Genomic DNA, 19,859 nt, shown 5'->3' with positions numbered 1-19,859 from the left:
TCACTGCTGACCACAAATAAAAGCCAGGCACTGAGAAATAACTGGACTCAGGAAAGGACTTCCATACTGGAGTATGGCCCCCTGGAGATCACAGGGCCAGCACAGTAAATGCCAGCTTTATTTGATTTCTATGAAATTTTATATCAGTTACAAAAAAAGAGGCATGAGATACTTTGACAGCTTTAGTTTTGGAACAGTCGGGACTTTATTGCCCCAGCTCTCCCTGACAGCTGTGTGTTTGGTAAATAGATCCTCTGGCTTTTCTGCGAAAAAAAAAGTCATCATCTAATATGTACACTGTGATCTCAATTTATATAATTGAAGTCCTTCAACAAGATTTTAACGTTTTCCAATTGCTCTGCCACACAGAAGCATGAAGAACACTTTTAACTATGCTTATTCATGCATTGTATAGTTACATAAAGAAAACTAAACATTATTTTGTACATTTTATTGCCATATTGTACAGCAATTATATTACTCCATAGCAATTTATTGCTTAAGTCTAATGTTCTCAATAATTGTGTAATGAACTCTTAAAAGGACAATAAATGGGTTTCCTGGTGAAATTAAGAGCCCCTTTAACATTGAGACTAATGGTGGGTGGCAGGTGGTTTAAAAAGACAATAACAGGATTGAGATACCAAGCAAAGGGATATTAACTGGGATACTATTAGGGATACTAAAAGGATATTATTTCCTGACATCAAGGAAATGGCCCTTACATGCTTGGCATGTCCAACCAAACCAGGGTTTTGTTTTCTCATGTGACAAGACAGGGGCCTGCTAAAGCAGGCCATTGGATTGAATTTATCTGCTACACTGCCATACTTCACACCAGCCCACACTGAACGAGTAGTGTGGGTAATGGTGTGAGTGTAAGTGTTGCTCTTGACTCTTTGTGCCTCGCACGAGCAGGGCACACAAATGAAGTGTGATGCACTTATCATACACTCCCCATGTTGACCATTTGACATGCTATTGTAAAAAAATCATCTGGCAGTTACCCAGAGTGCACTTGGCTCTTGTGACTGTGTGTCATGGCCACTCAGTTGTCATATCCTGCCCTAACGCAGCTTTAAGTTATCCTGTCATTTTCTCTGTTTGGGCCACTTCTCATTGAAATAGTTATCTTTTCTTACAATTCCCCTCTAGACAGAATTTTTAAAGGCCCAAAAAAAGACATAAAGACTCATTTTTAGCCTCTAAGAGCAAAAGGCTCATAAGGACAGCCTTGTTAAAATGGGAATTTATTAGGTCATTAAAAAAACTCGTTCACACAAAGAACAGGGTATTAAAAACGCCTAGAAAGTGCACAATCACCCATGAATCCTCATAACAGCCTCACCAACTTCAAATAGATATGGATGGAAAGACAGGGAAAAGAGAAAGATGATTTGCAGTGGATACAGCACGACCTCACACCCACATTTTGAAGAAGGCCTGGTTGAGAGGTTCTCATAACGATGTGAATATTTCTGACAAGAGGCAGATCTCACCTGTCAGAAGGTTCTCTTCCTCATTGTCACATGACTGACAGGATATCGGTAGAACAGCTTTGTTTCTCTTTGCAGAGCATGCTGGGAATAGAGGCAATGGGAGCGCATCCCTCAAGCAGGCTACAGATGACAAACTACACAAAGCAGAAAAGGAGTGCAGCAGATCTGCTCAGATAGCATATGAGTATGTCAGTATAGAAGAATGGTTATTGTGATGCGTTCAGACAGATACAGTATATAGCAATGTAAGATGTGCACAGAGATGGACTGTCAGCCTGCTCAGGGAGCACACTGTTCTTGTTCCTCCCGTTTCTTTGTGTCACACATATCGTAATGTGCTACACAGCTAAAAACGTACCTTCTACTGTCAAATCATAGCCGGCTAGCCCCTTTAGCTTGCAACGGAAATTGGTGGGTGCAATAATACTTCAAAAAAAAAAGCTGCTAATGTGAGTCAAATCATCACCTGAGAGCTTCCTGGTGCCAGAGGAACCAGCATATGCCATGCCAATTCAAACCATCCACAGTCAATTATCATCTGACAGCCACTTTGAGTTTCAAAAATAAGAAACGAGTACCGTTCAGCTTCTAGTGTCAATTGAGAACCTGATTATGGAACTACACCATGGGACCAAACTGTGAAGTGCTGGAGTCATAAGGTCAGACCTATTAATGCAGGGTTTAACTTCTTTGGATTTATGGCAGATCCAGATACCATTGAGTCATTCAAAACCAGACCTGACACACTTGCTGTGGATTTGTTGTAGATGGTGAGCTAAAATGATGTATATGGCTTGTGCATATCAACCCAATTCCTTGTTCTTATGTTCAAAGACTTTAGAAGTAGGCATTGCTTGTCATTAAAGGAGATGAATTGTGGCTAATAGCCCTGCCTTAGACTGGTATCCTGTCCAGGGAGCATATCTGTACATCAGGCTGCTTCTTGCCACAGGGATAATCTCCAACCCTATGAGCCACCAGGCTCACACCAGGCTAAGTCTGGTTAATGGAGCACACAGAAGTTTGATTTATTGTGTTCAATAAGGAAAAGTATCGGCTCTCATATCTTAAGAGGCTGGGAAGACGAATCATTACCAGCCTTGTTCTCAAAGTAATATCCTTACCATTAAGAAACGAAACCTGCAACATTTCCTGACAAGTTGATGTATGGCTACAGAAGCCACTGAGTAATAAGTACCACAAATATAAAACAATTGAAAATTACACTGCACATAAGATGGGAAATCAGGCACCTTTATCCAGGATGAGCTACACTGATTGCACTTTATATATGGTCCATTTATACAGCTGGATATTTACAGAAGCAATTTTGGTGAAGTACCTTGGACTAGCATAGAACAGCAGTGTCCCACCTGGGAATCACACGTACATTCTTCTATCTACCAGCCTACTCCCTATACCACACTGGCACCGCCTATCAAAACTTTTTGACTGATGTTTCCCTACTGTCTCAGTGGAAGCTTTGACAGATGGACTGCATTCTCAGCAAACACTTCAAAAGAGGGAAATAAAAAGCTTTGGTTGGGTATTCAGCAGCTGCATTGACTTGTGAGCTGTTCTGTAAGATCCTGCAATAATTAAATTGCAGCAATGCTGACACATCAATGATTTTCAATCCTTTAAATCTGAGCTGCTCCTAATCTATGACTTTAACGGGCAGAAGATTCCTCGGCTCTGTTGGGCAAAACTTTGCCTGGGCTCAAAAAATAACCAATCGCTCCACTTTCAAAACTGCACAGCATGCAAATTGAATGAGACTTTCTTGTTTTTGTTGTTTTTTTTTTTTAGTTGCTGAGAACATCTCAGTAGAGTGCCTTCAGATCCAGCAAACTGGGGATCAGAAAACACGTAAACATGGTGCTTTTTTTCTATAGCTATTTTACTTCCATGTCTTTTCCACAGCCACCCTAAGTCTTGTTACACCTTCTGGAAAATCCTTGTAGATTTGCTGAGAACTCTGACACACCACACCAGTATAAGTCTATATTTGATATAAAAACAGACCTTTTGCTTGTGATGGGAGGGTGAGGCTTCACCCCAAACTGGGTGGCATAATCAAGTCTTATGAGGGACTTACAGGTTAGTACCAATCGAAAAGTTTTAGTCCAGTGAGTAAACACTTTTGACTGGCTCATATAAGACAGTTGTTCCCAAAGGCATTTGGATGCCTGCACAGTAATATTTAAACACTTAGGTGTCTATAATCTCTTTAGAGAGAGAACCAAAAAAGCAGTAACACAAAACATGAAACATAAAATATAAAAAATTGCACAACACAAAAAAAAAAAATCATCAACATATTCACACAGCCATAGTGATTCAAACCTCAGTCAAGGCTGTGGAACATTTATCCAAGCAGCATACAGAAAAACAGAAACATGGGTGTGCTTTGCTGATACAAAGCTGACATTTCCAGAACATTCTGGAAAGAGGTTGAAAGTTGTCCATTAATCACATTTCCAACATGCACTATGACGATTCTCCACAGAGTATAATGTGCAATCAAAACTTTGTGAATTTTCCCCTGAATTCATGCTGTGTGGCTTCACATTTATTGGCAACACATTTCATCTATAAAGTCATCACAGGCTCTTTGGAATATAAGTGGTTCGCAGTTCTTGTTTGAAGAGGATGCTGGCCACTCTGTTTCCAGTTTATGAGATATCACTCTTCTGTATGCCCACAGGCTGACTTCATGTGCAGGCTGCATTTTCTGCACATAATGACAATTCCATTCCTGTGCCACGTTGATTAAATTAATTGCTTTTTCTGAGCTGTGCATTAACTTCTCTGGGCTACAGTGTTGCTGTCGGTCGGAAAAAACATGAACAGGAAAAATATTTCTACATAGGGATAATGATTGTTGGTGTGTGTGTGTGTGTGTGTGTGTGTGTGTGTGTGTGTGTGTGTGTGTGTGTGTGTGTGTGCGTGTGCGTGGGTGCGTGCGTGCGTGCGTGCATGCGTCTGTACGGGTGTGTGTGTGTGTGTGGGTGGGAATTATGAATTTCTTTTGACAGCATCCTGGAAATGCACACCATCAAAACAAAATGACCCTCATTAAAGATGTGGCAAATACGGAAGTGCACCTTCAAAATCTTTATAATTAATCACTGTCCACACTTTTTACCCAAACAACAACACAACTAGCTCACTTCATTCTCCATCAGTAGGGCAATGCTATAATGATGTGGACACTACCGATGGGGTGGGTCTGCACTGATGAGAGCTCCTTTTCCATTGATGATGTGCTACTACATTGAAGCTGTATCATCGTAACACTATGCAGTACTAAAATAATAGTTGTGGCCCAAGTTCCCAATATAAATGACATAAGCAGCACTGCACTGCTGGCGCAATAAACACCACAGTCCCCTTCTCCTGACTTACAGTGGTCACGCCTGTACTGAAATCAGGGAAACAGTAAGTTTTGACTATGAAATTGCAGCCTTCAACACCTGCAGTGTGCATGCCATACTGTATATAGCCAGTATTTGAATCTTTTGCTAAACATGGTAAGCTGCGCCTGTTTCTAAATTCACAAGCAGGGTTATGACTAATGAATTGCTTCAAATTGCACTAGCTGTAGTATTAGACAATCCGTCAAAAAACACTGCACAGATTTTGTAGGAAAAGGCCTGCTGAGATCTCTGGTGCTTCTAAACACATTAGCATAATGCAACTTATCCATTTTAACTACAGATTCATCGATAGATTGATTCAGCACCTTACCTGAAATGGAATACATCAAGCGGTGCGTGCCGGCGGGCATTTGCGCAACGGTGGAAACAAATCGACTCTGATGTGTTTTCACACAAACCCCCTTCAGCGAATCAAGCTGTTCAGACTGGAGGTCAGGCTGTTGACCTGCACGACAGGGTTCGAGATGAGACATTAGGGGCAAAACTGAATGACCACTGCAGTAAAGGAAAAAAAAATAGCAACCAAAAAAGCCCAGATTCTCCTAAAACGGGAGAGCTGGGACGCTTAATGTGGGTGTCTTTACAAGACACAACAAATGGAAAATCTAAATGGCTTTTTATGTTGTTCAATAAATTATCTAGAAGACATACTGAAATCATGGTGGATATTACAGCTATGTCAGTGACTGGATTACAGCATTTTTAGAGGTGGGGAAATGGGCATGGCTCACTCTGACCACTCTGACAAACCATCAGACTATACAGTTGCACTGGGGCAGGCATCGTATGTGTGCAGTGATGTGGATGGCCTTTTGTGTTTTGCATATTCTACAGAATTTTGTGGTGGAGATGGGGGTCTGTTCAGTTCATCCTAGTCTGCATCAACACTCTGTCCCACATCACAGCACTATTGTCTGCAAAGCCATGCCATTACTGCTGCAGGTGAATCTGATGTCACCCTGGCATCCTGAAAGCGGATAACTGGAGAAATCTCAGAGCTCAACGGGTGCCTGCCAGCTAACCGCCAAATAAGAAGCCCCTGACTTGTCAGATCGCTGGTCTACTGTATATCTCTTAAGACTTCCCTTCCTCTGCTTTTGCAATGAGATCCTAGCGCACATGTATGAAGCAGTCACTGCAGGAGCCGGGATTACCTTTAAAATGGAGGAAATGGAAAAAAAAAGACTCAAGAAGGTAGCAGCAGCAGAATCACCACTGGGTCCTTTTGAAAAAGTGGATCAGGGCCTGGCTCACTGTGAGAGGCCTAACTAATTACAAGAGATTACATGCACAGTAATTGCATTTCCATAGTGAGAACGAGACAGTGTCCGATGTCACCTCCCAAAGCGTAAGTTTTTTTTTTTTTTTTTTTTTTTCTCAAGTAATTTCTATGGCACCACTTAATTTACTGGAAACTGCCTCAACTTACTACTCCCTCAGCTTCAATAACCACACCCAACACACACGCATGCACACACATCCACAGAAATCTCCACAGCCTACAGCGGAGTGCTGTATGCATCAATCCGTTTCAATAATCTGCATCATTCATCTTTACCCCTTCACCTCACTGCAATCTCTTCTGTTCCATATTTATATACTTACATCAGCTCCTATTTCCACTGTAACAAGCTCTTTTTTAGGCCTTCCAATGACTGCCACAAACAATTTATATACTGTTTGAATAATGCATTTCCTTTCACAGTAAACACCTAAAAAATTCTACACTGCCCAGCTGTCACTCTCAGATACTGTATGTGCACTTTGTCTTCATATCCTACTGCAGAGATCAGTTTTTTGTCTGTGCCGCTCTGATTGCTGAAAAGTTTTCAGGACCAGCAGCTCAATCAGCTTGAGTTCCTCTCACTTTTCCTCAGCACACGCCCCACTTTTCTTTGTGTGTGTCATTCCTGGATCAGCGATCAAGAGGAAACCTTCCAATTTATCAGTCTCAAAAGTCATCTCAGAAACATACAGCGGGATGGAGCCATCATCCTGAAATTGCAACAGCTGAAGCAGAGCAACCTAACATAACTCATGTTCACAGACACGCACATGCACATACACATACATGTCCACATACACACACGCACACACACACACACACACAAAATAACACATGCACATACAAACAGACACGTTCACATGTACAGTGTGGAAAAAATCTGGACTTTCTCTGATCCACTGTCATCAAGACCTACTGTGCCCACGCAACATTAACATGGTAATTTAACAATGATAAGAAAGAGTGAAACCTCTCTTTTTGAAAGCTCATTTTATGCTGATCAGTAGGAAGAAATCGCCAAAGAACTAACAGCATTCATTCATTCACAAGTGACAAAAACAGGGATTTACAACTAACAATTCTCTCCTCCCCTTCTTCATAATTGATTAGTTAAGAAGAGGTGGAGTGGAGAAAGGGTGCTTACAAAGCAGACAGGAGAATGGAGAAATTTACATAAATAATTTTTAATATCTTCATTTAATGTTCTAAGATGTGGGGAAATTACAGATTTGTACATTAAAGTCCGATTTCATCTGGGTTACATCAGATTTCACAAAAATGCAAATTTGTCTAATTTCTGTAGAATCAGCGATCAATTTTCAGAAACTCCTCACTCGATGTTCTAGTTTGCAGACCTCGACCATGCCAGGAGCCTCATCATTTTTATGTTACATGTTAAACCTTACATGCAGTATAGCCAGTGATATTTCTTTCATGCTACAGGCCCCTGAGGGTAAAGGGTTTCAATCACTGCATTGAGCTGTCTGCATCTCTAACCTTGCCCTATAGCAAACATATTACCGATGAAGTCATAAAGTCTACACACACTAAGCACACGCAATGGTTGCAGGGTAATTTAATAGTCCACTGGGAGTTCTAAACTGGTTTCAGTGGTGTCAGCATTCTACAAGCAGTTGATGGTGGACGACAGTTTTACCAGGGTTTTAAATAAATGCTGATTTACTCTGGTGTAATGTCAGGCATGCTGGGCTGGTCCCTGTCTCGATGACAAATTAATTTCCTTCCAGTGGAATTTGTAATGTAATATTGTTGATTTTTAATCTGATTGTGCATGCTCATGTGTGAAGGCATGTGTGCACGTCTCTTTGTATGTGTGTGCGAGTGTGTGTGTGTGTGTGTGTGTGTGTGTGTGTGTGTCAGTGTAAATCGATGCAGTTAAGAAATGGAAGCTAACCGTCTGTTCTCTAAGCAAATATATAAGTGAATATATCAGGGGCCTGTGAGAGATACAGGTGCTCCCAAGCAGCACTGTGCTGATCCACACTGTAAAGTTTCTTAAGCTACATTGATTTGCAGTCTTTTGAGCTATGCTTTCTCAGATTTCTGCAGTCATCTGCAGCCGGGTGTCACGATGGCATCAAAGTCCCATGTAGCAGTGGTGGTGCAGTTCTGCCTAAAGCAGGGCTATGATGTGGAACAGAACTGTTATGCAGATGGGACAAAACCGAATGTCACAGATTGATCCACGCAAGATATGCATTTTTCTTCTGTAAATCAAAAAGAAAATGCATACTTTAAGTATGTAAGTTTCTGCTAAATGGCAAAACCCCAGAAACATTAATTCATGGACTTGCCTCACAGGATCCTAATGCAGGTCAGTCTGTCAACAGGAGTAATGACATTGGAGAGACAAGGATGGTTCTTGCTGTAATGTGAACTGTACAAATACAAAATGCAGGCCACACCTCTAAGTGAAACTGTGCCTCTGATGGTACCACTAACTGGGTGGAATATGTCAGAGAGGCTGCCCACATCACTGCTGCTGTGCTGTGTGTGTTTCCTGATGGTCTGCATGAGTATTACCTCTTTGATGGTGTGTCTTTCCTGAAACCACCGGTCCCTGTGGGCACACCAAACCCATATGCATTAAATACTCTACCACAAAAACCCAGACAGCATGCCATCCATGGCATGGTCATCAACATAGCAGTCCTGTCCAAGTATCCAAAAAACTAACGAACAATTGTTGTATCTAATTCACTGCCATTTAGATTTCATTTGTTGTGTGCCAAAGTGCAGACAGAGAAAGAGAGACAGACTAAAATGAAATGTACAGGCTTTCACATTTCACAACAATCAGCACTGTTTGCTTTGTTTTGGGTTTTTTTTCCATTGCTGCAGAGGTCATTCGGTTTTGTCCCTAATGTCTCATCTAAAACCCTGCTGCGCAGGCCTACCTGATGCTCTGTTTGAACAGCTTGATTTGCTGAAGGGAGGTTTGGGAGAAAACACTTCAAAGTCGATCCGTTCTCACCACCGCGCAAATGCCCACTGGCAAGAACTTCTTGAATTATTCCATTTCAGGTGAAGTGCCAAATCAATTTATCAACACGTTTGTTGTTAAAGTAGATAAACCGCGGTATGCAGATCTTTTTTAGAAGCATCAGTGATCTCAATAGGACTTTTCCCTCCAAGCATCATATGTGGCTGCTTTTCATTGTTTATTATTACAAACACTAGGAAAAACTGAATTTGAAATACATCATTAGTCATAACCCCGGACTAGGAAACGGGCACTAATTACCATGTTTATTGAGAGATTCAAATACAGGCACAAACAGTGTGACATGCATAGTGCAGGTGTTGTTTCTTTGTTTGCACAGCTGTCAGAATATACTGGTTGCCTTATTTGGGTTACAGGGGTGGTCACTGCAAATAAGAGGCAGGGGATCATGTGTTTTATTATGTCCTTCACAGTGAAGCAGAGGACTGTGTGTCATGCGCAGCATTTAGTCTTTGGGATCAGGCCACTGTGAGTGTTGCGATGAGGGTGATCCACGACTTTAGATGCCCGCCCCTTTCGTACCACCCCATTGATGGACATCAGGCGAAACTGGTTGTGTTGTTGTTTGGGTGTGGTCAATAATCATTTATGGAGATGATCATCGACCACAAAAAAGAGTCCTTTCTAACATGTATACTGTTGTCAATAGTACTGCGTATCGTATTTACCTGGACTAAAACGTGGGTTTTGATGTCTTGCACCAAATGATCTTTTCTGTTTTGCTAAGATTACGGCAGCTGTCAAAAATAACTCACACACAGATCACTCAACGGTGCACAAGCACATGCACAATTGTGTACACATACCAGGAACCCCTTCACGGCTCAAACACCCACAATGAATAATAGAGTCGCATAAATAAAGTTGTGCATGCAAGCACCCAGAGGCACCATCGCTGGGCTTTATTATTGCTTTTGGTGCAGGAAAACGGGTTCTCTTTGGAGTTGATGATCAAAGCCTTGTCCTGTCATGAGAAGACACATGCAATATATATTCAAGCAGCACATGTCCAGCTCCTCTCAATTCTGTTTCCCTTCTCTTGTCTCATTAAAGTGCTTCCCAAGCAGGCGTCTTTGTTCGGGAGCCCCAGTCAGTTCCATTGCTCACATACTTAGTGCTACATTCTATGCACCACTAAAGTATCATGGATCACCCTTCATGGTTCCAACAAACCAGAGCCCCCTGACCTCTCACTGGCTCCAGGCAGGCCTTCAATATTTACTGCACATGGCTGAAGTAATTTTTGACCGCCCCAAAAGACCAATACCTCGACTGACAGGCACCTACTGTTGGTGAGTATTTTTGTTTAACTGTACTGGACTTTGACTTGATTCTGTAAGATCATGTTATTACAGTATGTTTGATTAGCATGAATTTTATAGATCTGTGAATTTTATATGGTATATATTTTTTCTGTTATCCACACAGCTTGGTCACTTACTACAGAAATCCATTGCTTTGTTTAAGCATCCAATATCAGTACCCTGTTTGAAAATGGAACCTGCAACCTCTGAGGCACAGGCTTAGGGAGCTACATGTAAATATACCACAATAACTGAATATTGTGACAGTCTTTAGTGAAATTACGAGTGATCAAATATCAAATTTACAACTGCTCATCCCAATTAATTTATTTTCTCACCAGAAGAACCAGGACTCTAAGATTGTAAACAACATTAAATGGAACAAATATTCAGTTCTCTTCCAGATTTGTTCTCATTTCGAATGTATGAAAAAAAATAATTATGCACCCCGGGAAACAGGCTCGTTAATTGCTGTGTACCGATTAATCGTCCCCGGTGTACGTTGTCCGACTTAGCGCGCAATTAGTGTCATAGGATCTATTCTGTCTGGTTGTAACACAGCCAAGACCGTGCCGCGGAGACTTTCAGTACAATAACCGCAGCCTAGCAGATGCACATGGTCTCCATTTCAACAAATTAAAATGTGGAGGATGAGGGGCGTCAGGTCGCGGGGATGAAACAATGGTGGACGGGAAAGAATGGCGGGTTTTTGTTCTCTCCTTTGGTCTGTTGGCATCAAGCTCGGGCTATTCTTTTATTTCTCCTCTTTCCCTTTTTGTTGTGTCTTGGTGGGAAAAGGGATAATGGAAATGATTTCTTGAGTGTCCTGGGGGCTGCTCAGCTAAGTCACTCCCCCATGGGCCAGCCCCTGAAATGTGATTGACAGGGCATCTCTGTCAGTAGGGCTGGTCTGCTTCAGTTCACTCTGTCAAGGCTAAGGTAGGACGCTTTGGGATGTTATGATTATGCTATGCTATTCACATCACAAACAGCGTTGAAAAGGTTTTGCCAGTGGTTTTACTACTCTCCTCGTTGAAATGAACACTTCTACTGTAGGTGCAGTCAGCACATGTTAGTTCAGCTTTTTAGGATGCCATTGCTTTCTGTGAGTTTACAGCAGAAAAACTCCTGGAGGGCCACAGCATCTGGAGGCTAATTCAACAAATCTCTGTGGTCACAAATTTAGCTTTTCCTTCCTGCTCCCTCTTTTGACAGCATCCTTGGATGAAAGGCAGCCATGAAAATCTCCTCAACTGCAGCCCTCCAGGACTGGAGTCAAGCTAGCCTGGCTGCTCCTAAACATTTGACTTTGTCCTCCATCTTTTGCTTGCAAGATTGTCTTTCCCATTGCATGTGAAGTCATTCATTCTTTGTGCAAATTTCCCATACAAGGGAACTCTGCAACTATAGAGGAAAACATTTTGATCCAGGGACCCTTCACACCACAGCTCATTCACCTATTCCATCTGTAGTACCTCTTTTGTACTTTGTACTCGTCGACGAAGACAAGTGACGAAGAAACGTCATTATTGCACAGCAGACACATCATTTTTAATGATCCCTAGAATGATTAGGTATGTGTCCTGGCTCGTGGGGGTCTCAAACAGAAAAATATGAAACCTAGGGAAACTTCACATTCCAACCATCAGATGGCCTTTACAAGGCTTTTTAAAGACTTTGTACAGCCAGCCAAACATGTTCCCCAGATTTTTTTTTCTTTGAGAAGAACTCTACAAAACACACCCTTTTGTGCCTTGATCGTCTGACTGGCGCTTAAATTACACCACTTATTTCTGGAAAAAAAAAAAAACAGAAAGACCAACACGTGTTTGAGTGCCACTTATATTAGTCAGACGAACGTTCTCTGACGGACAGCAGTAGGTCGAGGGCATCGTTTGCAAGTAGCTGAAGTGCTATGAGGTTGTAGAGAGGGTGTGAAGAGGAGGCATATCAGACTGCAGCGAGGTGTGTGGGTGGGTGGGTGTGTGTGTGTGTGTGTGTGTGGGGGGGGGGGGGGGGGGGGGGGCGTGTTAAAACCTAGAAGGCAGCAGAGACCCAGGCCCTCCTTTGTGGGCTTCACCCACTCTGCCTTGTCTGGCCTAGGTATCACGAGAGATAAGCTGGTGCTGGGTACCGACGGTAAAAGCTGCCGTGGGAGCCGCGAACCCTCTCAGTTCTTCCCTCTCAATCATTTCTCTCCGACTCTCAGAGATCTGTTAGTTTCTATGGAGAATGGACTGTCAGATGCAGAAATAAATGTACTGTGGTCAAACACCTAAAAATACACTTCCACTCAAGGATGACAGAGTACATTAAAAACATGGAGGGAGGCCTTCAAACATCCCACCCCCACTGCAAGCCTTGGTTTGTGTTTATTTTAGGACCGTTGGCTTTTAAAGTAATCCTACATGCTGCGATCCTGGTAAATAGAACTATTTCCAGTTTATAGACCCAGATCTATTTTTGTTGTCTCAAATCCATCCTCCAGCTGGAATCAAAACTCCAGCCAGGCCTGACTGCACGTCCTCTCTGAACAGCAGACAAATCCATCCATCCTGACAACCTGTACTTCAAACGACGGTGGACATTCGTGACCCGGACTACAACGAAACCCCTGGCAGTGCGAATGTCACACAGCACATTAACACCCAGCAAGGGGGATGCGCATCCTGCCCTGCAGTGGAAGTCTTATCATAAGCAGTTTGCCGCGTTCATCGACCCATTTTCACTCGGGATTGCCGAACGACCAGGTTTAACACGAGTAGACCCGCTAGAGAGATGTTACATTGGAGGGCCACTCTCAGAATAAAATCACATGAAATGTGTGTGTGGCACACCGCAGTTTCCTGGCTAGCATCTTCCGTCTGCGTCTGCTTGTACGGGGGAATTCATCTGCTGTGCTAAACACATTCCCTCCGAGGTTTTCCCTGGCTCGGGTTCAACGTGCCGGCACTCACTCCGGGTGCGCCCTGCCAACAGAGAGTGACCCGGGCGGCGGGGAGACAACAACGAGGCAAATGGAGAGGGAGGGTGAGAGATAAAGAGAGAGAGACAGAGAGAGAGAGAGAAAGAGAGATAGTGAAGGAGGACTTGGACGGCCTCCGGACGACTGGATCAGATTGCGGGCCAAGCGCAAGGGGACACCATTGCCCCGTCCCTCGTCATAGCAGCAATTACACGGCTCTTGAGCCGTCTGGGGACTGCGTGTGACAGACGCGTCCTGAGCAGGGCGGCTTGTGGAGAGCCAGAGATGGTCGGCCGGGAATAAGTGTGCACTGGGCAGGGTGCCTGAAGAGCTGCCCGTCCGGGGAGGAGGAGAGACTCGCTACACGCAAGCGCCAACACGCAGCTGCGCCCCACTAAACCGGATCCCCCGCGTGGCATAGAGATGAGCCTGTCATGAGAAGACTGCAGGTTCAAAGTGGGTTACCGTCATCGTACCTTAGACCAATCTACAATCTACTATCCAGCTGTAAAACCAGATACTATGAAAATGTATGTGGTGTGAAGCACTCTAAATAAGTAATAATAATAATAGTAATAGTAATAATAGCAGTTGTTCTTTCACCCATGAGCTTGGTGCTGACTGACTCTAAATCAGCACGAGACTATTTCATGCACCATTTGCCTGCCATTAACAATCGATGAGCAGTGTTTTCCCATACAGCACATCTGATCTGGCTAATCACATCATTTAATCACAATGAAGTGAGCCCTTGTCCCCATTCTTCATGCTTTTGGTCGAGGTGCAGCACTGGGCCAGCGACGCCACGCCGGCACAACTCATCAGGGGAGAGACAGAGGTGGACAGGTGGTCGTAAATTTTGCACTCTACCCGTGACCCTCAAAACAAATGGAATAACCTTGCCGCCTCTCTGCTTCAGTGACTGCAAACATTGTTATGTTTTTCTCAACAATGAGCTGAAGGGCTGTTTACCCAATGGTGGAGGCACTTGTGCCTAAATTCAATTGTACTGCAATGAGTCTTTCAATTGTGCAACACAAATTTAATCCAGATTGACTTCATTTCCTCATTTTTGCAACTTTGGCTAAAAGAAGCAAAAAAAAAAATGTGCAAGTTGTCACAAAAACAAAAAAAAATGTTAATGTCTTAACTGTATTCTCAAAGGATGAGGCACATTGTGGCTTTGCCTAATGTAGGCCTTGATAAGGTGGTCTCTCTCACCTCAGGAAAATCAAACTAGCACAGCAAAGAATTCAGTGTTAAAATAACTCTAACCTACTCCATGAGAGCCCAACAGTAACCTCCAAAAGGTAACCTGTCAGAGTCAATTTAACACTGAACATTTTGCTGCAGTAACAGTGAGGGCTGTGATTCATGTCTGTGCCCAAAGCAGACAACAACTATACAGCAGTCAGCCAGGGGCTAACCTTTGACCTGGCCCTGTCACAGGTCACATGACAGGGGCCTCTTCACGAGGGGGTGGGCGGTACCGAGGTCAATTCAGGGGAAGTGAGTCTGCCATGTGTGGCATCACGACGTCTTACTGCAGTCACACCCTCCTCTGAGCCTGCCAATGCGACTCCCACGATTACTTTGGGGACATGCCAGACTTGTTTTCCTTTTTTTCCCCCCTCTGTAAAGAGTGGTGCTATCTCTACTATTAGCTTCCTGGCAGGCGATTTAAGGCCGGCTCACGAATGACTCAGCGGAGCACCTTGGGGGAGAGGGACATTTTAATAAGAGCACTGCAAGCCTTGACGGGTGGGGCAACAGAGCCCCCCCCCCCCTTCCCCCCAACTCATTCTGCAAAACACACAGCGTGACGTGGCACAAGGGCAGAGGGCAGAAAAACACTCTGGACTGGATGTGAGAACGTTCAGCACTGAAGTACAAAAACTGGAAATCCCACCAACATACACTCCATTATTAAAAAACAAACAGCACAATCCTGAGAAAAGTCTTAAGGGCACCAAAGACCCCTCTTCTGTCTAAACACAATGCGCCTCATCCTTCAATTTGAGCAAGGAATTCTTTTCTGATGCAACTTTCTCCATTCATGCAAGCAGTGTCGGCAAACAAGAAGCGGAAATGCACAAAAATGTATAAAACATTACAAAAAACTGTAACTAATTGATTATATTCAGGGTTAGCTGAAAATTACAGACAAGGACTTTGCCTTGGCCTTGTGCCAACAGTCAAAGAAAAACAGCAGAGCTAATTGATGTTGGCCCAGTCTACACTGCTTCCTTCTGCCTTCAGAAGGACTTCCAACGAAAAAGAGAAAATGATGAAAATGAAATGAGATTCCCTCCTCATTGCCCTGAAGAAGTCCTACGCACGCCTTTAAGTAAAAATGCTATTGGCATTTGACCAGTAGCAGGAAATGACTTGATCGTGTCAACTGAAATTCTGGCCACTGAGCCCTGTGTGGATCGGATGAACTACACTCACACACATGCCTGCACAGACACATACGCACACGCACACACACGCACACCCACACACATGCACACACACACAAGCATGTGAAATTCATAAGTGGCCCTTTCATTCCCCTTTGCTTAGTGAAAATGAAACAAAGGAAACAAGAAAGAAAATACTCCAAAAATGAGTCGATAATATATTTATCCCAATGCTGTGCTTACACAACAATAACCCCCCCCCCCCCCCCACACACACACACACACACACACACACACACACACAGACTGAGGACAAGCTGCAAACTACAAGCTGCCCATGCCACTGACTGGAGCTACGTCCATGTCAGCCTGCTCCCAAAAGCGCAGCAGGCATGATGAAGGCAACAAGCAGCACCTAGGCTGATTGCCAATCAACCTCAGCTGTGCTTCCCTGTAGAAGACCCCCCCCGCTGTCCTAGGTCCTGAACTTCTTTCTGCCTTTGGGAGACAAAACAAATATCTGACAGTGGCCAAAGTGGGGAGGAGTCTTCCCTGCACCCCCACCTCAACTTCTGGTGTCACAGGTACACGCACATTCTATGGCCATATGTATGTAGGCTACAGCCTATGATATCCTGTAACTTAAATAGCATTATCTTCGTTACTTTAAAATCTTCAACAGACTGTTAATGCTAAATTCCCATTTCATCAACACCATTAAAGGTGTAATATATGATGTAATGTTGCACAGAGATGCAGAAAGTGTATCTCTGGGACTATGTGAAGTTGTTCTACAATAAGCCTTTGTGGGGAATAACGTACATACACTCACATGCACACACACTCTCACAGACACTATAACATATTTCAAATAGCCAAAGTGCCGTTTCTACATTTGTAGCCAATATATGTCAATGACTCTGGAGAAGAAATACAGGTATACCCTCAAGTGAAAAAATGAACCATTGTTCTGGAAGAAAGTTGTAACTGAAATTGTATTTGGATACAGTGTGGACATTTTCTTCTGATGTGTCTGTAGTTACAACCATCAGTGAAGCACTTCCCAACAGGCAATGCTGGCACACTGTAACCAAGGAATGACACGAAAAATCCACGTTTGCCATGTTAGGCACCCGTGGCAAAGCCAGGACAGCATGACGGATCGTTTCCAAGAGATTTACAAGCGGCTGTGCTCAGGCACGCAGTGGCGCTCGTATTTGAACAGTGTGGTATTTTAGCTCGAGGACTCTGGCAGGGCAGAAATCGAGGCCACTAAAACAGTTAGGCAATGTTATTGAGGTCATTAAAAAAACACTGTGCGTCAAAACGGGGACGCTACACCAAATGTTAATTTGATGTCTCTTGGGCTCTTTTAACAAGGGAGAAATAAAAAAGAACACAATGTCCTGGTACTTCCGGGTGTAGACAGTAAAAAAGAAAACACTTTCATACCAATATTGTTTGGCTGCTCACTGTGAGAAGACGTCTAGAAAACAATTCAAAATTTTTTGTCTATTATCTTTAATTTTAAAATACATTTTTTGGCTATCTGTTCTTGTCATTATCGGTTCCTCACTTTAACAGTCCCTCGCTGCAGGCCACGAGGGAGCTCCAAGCTGTCACAACAACACCGTCCACTTCGCGGTATGGAGATTTGTTGCAGAGACTGCGGATGAATTATTAAACGCCCCGCTCCTCAAATGAGCTTTTAATTGTTGGATTCCTGGCCGATAAAAACGGTGCAGGCCTGGGCGGAAAGTCACAAATCGTTTGACTGCAGCTACTTTTTTCTTTCTTTTCCAGGACTCGTAAACAGAACCCCCATCGGTTCGCACTGAAGTAGCAAACTATGTGACCCGGGATAATGATCCAATTAATGTAATTACCAAGGTCATTCATTGTATTTGTCCGCTGTTGTTTTATTTGTCAATTAAGCTTGTACACAATGTGTGTGTGTGTGTGTATATATTAAAACAAAAGGTTGAACTATATATATAGGCCTGCCTAACGCATTACACACGGTGTAGCATACATTCGGTCCTTACGGTGACGGAGAAAGAAAGAGCGATTCGGGGGAGCAAGGAGAGAACTTACAAGCGTAACAACGGTGGACGACAACCCTTACCCTTCTGATCTTATTTCATATGACTACACACCGAGGGGAAAGTGACATAAGCCGGCGCTCTGAGTCCTTCCTTTCAACCTCACGTGCTTCCTCCAGTTACTGCTCGGTGGAAATGCGAATGATGTAAAGCTCACGTAAGGAAAAGACCTTAGGGTAGGTCCAAAGACTGCCAAGTCATTAATGAAACTGGGACACCGGCCTATCTGTACTGCTGTTATTATTAGTAGTAAAAACTCGCTAAATACTGCAGTTAGAAACAACCGTTTTCGGAGCAATGCTGACATGAACGACTGAATCATTTGACGGACGTTTGACTTTAGTATCCATGCTGTGAGCTGACATCGCAATAGTAGCTAATGTATCTCTGGTAAACTGACTTTATACAGCTGACGTGATGTCGTAAACAAACGTGATAAAGCACATATCTACCATTTATTACTGCGACAAACTGTAATACCATTTGAGAGAGCAACTGTTTTGCAAATTAATCGGCACTTCCTCCTTTCCAGTCATTAGTATACTATCAAACTCCAGACCACTCAATCAAACAGGCAAGCAAACAAACAAACAAATAGCCTAACCCAATCAAATAGCCATTTGCAATGAACTCATTCAAGTACATTTTACCATTGATGTTCTGATATGGGTATTGTTTAATAGATATCATAAAAACCAGTATTTCTTACCTGTAATGAATGAACGCCTTAAATGTAAACATACTCTTCATACAGAAATGTTTGTCAAACAAAAGGTAAGTGTACGGTCAACATTTAAAAAAACAGTTTCTTGTTGAATACGAGTGCACGGATATTCATTTTTAAAATCACCGACAGTTACCGCAGACAGAGTAGCCTACATATTTTATACCAAACACGTATTTGTAGAATAATAGATCAACCTTTCTCCTCTCTCCACAATTCACATGATACGCTGAACATAAATATTTAAATAGGTCCTGTGATATAGCGCTAGGACATACATATATTTATGTCATAAACATAAATAAACACACACGAGAGCCGGAATCAAACGCTACACGTAAACATACCTTTTTTCGCTGGACGTTGATCCGTAGCAATGCAACCAAATGGGTTATCCTGATCGTGTTAGTGAAGGGTCCGGAATAAGACTGGGATTTTATTAGACCGGCTGCGCTCGTCTAATTATGAAAAGGTGAATTAACGAGAATGAAAAAAAAGCTTGTATGTGTGTTGTTTTATTTAATGTTTCGCATTCTCTCCGTGCGTCAAAGAAGGCGAGGGGAAAACGCTCCTCTTCGAGAACCCCATTACAGCAGTTCATTCACGTTTGCAGTGAGGAGAGAGCTCCGTGAGGCGGGCAGTGATGCTGCAGCGCTCAACGGTCCTTTGGGACTTAGGATGAGGGAGAGCTAGAGAGAGAGAGAGAAGGTGGGGGTGGTGGCGCGGGGGGGGGGGGGGGGGGGGGGGGGAGAGATTGGAGAGCGAACACTGTAGAACGTAAGCGCAGGAAATAAGGACTAAAAGAAAAGTACGGGGGGCTGAAATCAAATCTTTTTCAAACGAGCAAAGTCAGCACCACGGACAGCTACCTGCTTCGACCAGCCTCGCTTTGCTGGAAGATGAATACATAGGGACAGCGCAGGTTGAAAATACATTGACATTCTCTGCGTGCCATTTCCGCTCTGTGGTAGGACAAGTTCCTTAAGGCGCTAAGCATGCTTGCGTCATTTACTTTCCTCTAATCGAACAAAGAAAATGACTTCAACAACATGTAATGATTGCACTGATGAATTATACAATCATCATGAAGCGTAACACGAGATTTGAAGTCTT

General features: G+C 43.2%; 1 protein-coding gene across 4 annotated transcripts in view; it reads right to left on the bottom strand.

The window, feature by feature from the left end:
- Positions 1-19,395, bottom strand: part of LOC118780162 (disks large-associated protein 4-like) — a 136,273-nt gene extending 116,878 nt beyond the window's left edge. For 3 of the 4 annotated variants that reach the window (XM_036532502.1, XM_036532505.1, XM_036532503.1), the window contains exons 1-2: positions 19,094-19,395; positions 5,250-5,384 (exon numbers count right to left, since the gene is read on the bottom strand). The gene's annotated coding sequence lies outside the window, so the exon portion shown is untranslated. The remainder of the gene's footprint in view (positions 1-5,249; positions 5,385-19,093) is intronic. The other variant, XM_036532504.1, reaches the window with a different exon arrangement.
- Between the last annotated feature and the right edge of the window lie 464 nt (positions 19,396-19,859).

The sequence above is a fragment of the Megalops cyprinoides genome, chromosome 7 (assembly GCF_013368585.1).
Source record: "Megalops cyprinoides isolate fMegCyp1 chromosome 7, fMegCyp1.pri, whole genome shotgun sequence".
NCBI lineage: Eukaryota > Metazoa > Chordata > Actinopteri > Elopiformes > Megalopidae > Megalops > Megalops cyprinoides.
Note: the sequence above shows the minus strand (reverse complement) of the source record. Positions and strands in the feature narration are given on the sequence as shown.